This window comes from Palaemon carinicauda, chromosome 15, assembly GCF_036898095.1.
Source record: "Palaemon carinicauda isolate YSFRI2023 chromosome 15, ASM3689809v2, whole genome shotgun sequence".
NCBI lineage: Eukaryota > Metazoa > Arthropoda > Malacostraca > Decapoda > Palaemonidae > Palaemon > Palaemon carinicauda.
In genome coordinates, this window is record NC_090739.1 from 96436040 (window position 1) to 96440283 (window position 4244).

A 4244-nucleotide genomic window follows, 5' to 3' on the forward strand; every position below is an offset into this window, starting at 1 on the left:
ACCGTCGTCCACACACTGGCAACAGTACTTGCTAGCCCACTGCCTCAACGTGTCAAACGGTATCAGCCTACGGACAATTCGACTGTACAATCTCCATATCCAGGCCAAACCATTGTCATCATCATCATCATTCGAAACTTATATCAGGCTTTATCATCAACAGCTATAAGAATTCTTCAAGAGCAGTCTATATACAAATAATTAAACATACAAGGTTATCATCATCAATCTATCCATATACTTGCGGAAGTCAACCAACAGTCCACGGAAAAACAAAAACTTCAAAGGAGTAATTATGGCTGTTATGAAAAAATATCACTTACATAGCTGGTTGAAGAAATAAAAGAATAAATAATCCAACATCGGGGACACAACTGACTCCTGCTGCAATCAAATAGAAAAGGCATTCGCCCAGGACATTCACCACTGCCCTAACCTATCTATAAAAAGTAAACAAACAGCCTCAATTATACCAACAGTCTTTCCTACTACAAACTATCATTACACTAAGTACCTCTCGCTTGCTGGCACATCCTCTCTCTCTCTCTCTCTCTCTCTCTCTCTCTCTCTCTCTCTCTCTCTCTCTCTCTCTCTCTCTTTGGCAAAACCAAAACATATGAAAAATATTTATCCTGCACATTCCGCCACCCTTACTTTGCCAAATCCTTCACACAACTCTTACCTATTTTTCCATTACCCAGCCGCAATCGGGAACAGGACCACGGCTTCGGGTAACTGGGCCATCATATACATGTACTCTCTCATTCACTTCTTCCATATCACTATCATTCATTGTACTGTTACGATTCCCGTTTATGTTGCTCTCATTTAATATATCAGGCACTATTCCATGTACCTCAATATCATCTGGCCCTAAAATCCAACTTTATTCTGTCAACAATTCATCAATTACATCAAAACCATTTTCTACTTTAACAAAAGAATCATTCATACTACTAATCATTCTCTTATCTCTCATTCTCGCATTCGTCATACTGTATTTTCTTTTACTTCATCTAATGAAAAACCACATACACTTTAGGTATCATTCATACTTATCCCCGTTTCATCTGTATCAATACATTTATCTTTCATACTTTCTCGGACATTTACACCTTTGTCATACCTATTCTGATTCCCACTAATACTTACCATTTTTCCCTGTACTTAATGCCAATAAAATTTTCCAGACTTCTTTTTTCTATATTCAACTAACACTAATTGCTTATTTTCCAGCCCTAACTTCTCATGCATATTAGGTTCATGCTTATTAATTTTTAACCAATCATTCATACCATTCCCTCCACACACACAGATCACCCAGCTGAACCCTCTTACTAATCAGTTTCCCGAACATCCTGGCTGACTTAATCCCTTCTTCCTACACACCCTAGCTATATCCCATTTATACCACATTCAGAACACTTAGCACGCTGCTCCTGTCATATCCTCGCGTAATGGACATCCTTACCACAATTGTCGCAAATCACATTTATACGATTATTTCTCTATCTACTTGCTACATGCCCAGTCATACCAAAACGATAGCACTTAACCACTTTCTCCTTCTTACACTTACTAATACGATGCCCTGTCTCCCCACACCCGAAACATGCTCTTAATACCCATCTACACTCACTCTCTTTATGTCCTACCTTCCCACACCTAAAACACCTCTCTTCATGGATACCCCTACCTGACCTACCTTGCTGCATACAAGCACTCCTATCTCTCCAAACCTGATTTCCCTTTCTAAATCCTTCATTTGTCCTTAAGGTTATTCCTGCATTACTCGCCCTAACACTCCTATCTACTACACTATCAAATACCCTCATTAGCCCTCTCATAACAGCATCTCTATCCAACTCGTAATCCTCCACTAAAAAATATCATCCTATGTCAATCTCTCTCTCGTCCTACTCATTATCTCCTTCCATTTCAAATTAATAAACTCAAACACATTCTCTGGTACTGTATCCAAAAACTTCTTCATTAGTTCCTTATTCTCATTTATTCCTTTGTTTCCATACTTCTTTCTAGCTTACGTTTCTAACCGACAAACATACATCGATATCGCTTCACCCACATTCATTCGTGCCTCATCAAAATCGTTTTTATGCTTATACCTAACACTCCCTTTCATACATTTTTTCCTGCTCAATTATTCTCGTTTTCACACTTTCATACTCATTATCTCCCCATACATCGTCAACAAATATCCTGACAAATATTCTCCCAACTACCGAGCCCAAACTCTCTTACCATCACCATACTTAGCCTGACAAAACTTTTCATGCTCCCTAAAGAAGTCATATACATCCCTACCACTATGTTCATTAAATCTCTCACACTAAGGTACCTCTCTCATAAACACTGTTTTACATACTTCAACTTCATCCTTACTACTATCTTCACTGCCTAATCCCTTCTTGTTACCTTCTTCCTCCATTGAATGCAACAAATCTAACTCCACACTTAAATTCCTATCCTTAATCATTCCCTTTTTACCCTTTTTCTTACTTACCACATTCACCCATTCATGATCATCCTCACTCTCATCTTGGCCTTTTTCCTTTTCCCTCTTCACATTACTTTTACCCTTCTTCTCATTCTTCCTATCACTATCTCTGTTCATCCTTACTATGCCTAATCTCTTTACCTTCAATATCACTATCACTACCTTCCCCATTATCATTTACCCTTACCTTCTCTTCCACTATCAACCCTTTACTCGAAGTAGAAGCCACTCCTCTGTCTGCAATTTCACCCATGAAAGTTTTCATCATTCCCATTACTTCCTGCATCATAGCTTCCATTCGTTTCTCCATTCGTTCCTCATTCTCTTGCACTCTCTCTACAATTCCCCTAAGCACTTTCAGTTCCTTTCGAATCTCATTGTTCTCACAACTCAACCTCGCATTCTTCAACAATTTCTCCTCTCGTTCCTTATACAGCCACAATTCCTCCTTTAAAACCTGTAACTGTTCTTCCATTTTCACCCGTCTTGCATCCAGTCCCTAATCCTATTCTGCTCTCCATCCAACAGTCCAGCTATCAATCCCACCTCAGCAGTCCCTGATCGGGCATCAAAATAATGTGATGGGAAGTCACAAAACAAACCCCACACCCTTAACCAATCTTACAGACAAAAGTCCCACTACACAAACTTTCCCCTTACGTTATCAACTGTACTATTGAACAGATGAAACAGTAAAACAAATCATGACCTTAATACTATATTACTTACGAACTACAGCCAAACCAAAAATACACTTAATACTCTTATCATAAACTTAACAATAACACAGGCAAATATAACCATAGCTTAGACCTCTATATTTTATATATATAATGGTGCTAGTGCGTACACGGAACTATCACCAATAATCCGAAAAAATAATACCTTAACAAAACCCGACACTGACAGTTCACACAAAGTACCAAAAAACACTTAAAACTAAAATAAATCTCTTAATACTAATATACCAACCACATTGAAATAACCCCACCAAAAAAAATAATCACAGCTTAAACCTAAAATATAACAGATGAAAACACTTGAATATATAATATAAATGTTAGTGGATACCGTCGTCCACACACAGGCAACAATCCTTACTAGCCTACTGCCACAACTTCGTGTCAAACGGTATTAGCCTACATTCAATTTGACTGTACAATCCCTTAACTCCTTTATTCCAGAATAGAATATCTCAATAACCAGGCCAGACCAGTGTCGTCATCATCATCTTCTTCATTAACCAGAACTTATATCGGGCCTGGTCATCAACAGTTATAAGAATTCTCAAAGAGCAGTCTATCACCAAATCATTAAACGTACAGGGTCATCATCATCGAACTATCGGTACATATATAATACTTTAATATCTAGCCAAATACATGAACCATATATTTTTCTTACTTACTATCTTGTGTTTTATGCATTTCTGACCATGATTATTGGGACAAACCTCCCGTTCATGAGTTTTTGGATCCCCTTGGATCACAGGAGGAGATAGTTCAGGGTGATGGTACACATTCTTCATGATTATGTTAATTGTCTCTTTAACACATTGGTAGAATTAATTGTAATAGCAAATCTCTCAAGATTAGTAGGTGTGTTGGCAAGTATGAACCTGGATATGTGTATGGTAACCCAAAAATTCACAAGCGCTTAGTTGACCCTCCATTACGACCTGTCATATCACAAGTCGGCACTGTTACATAATGAGGTATCTTAACAG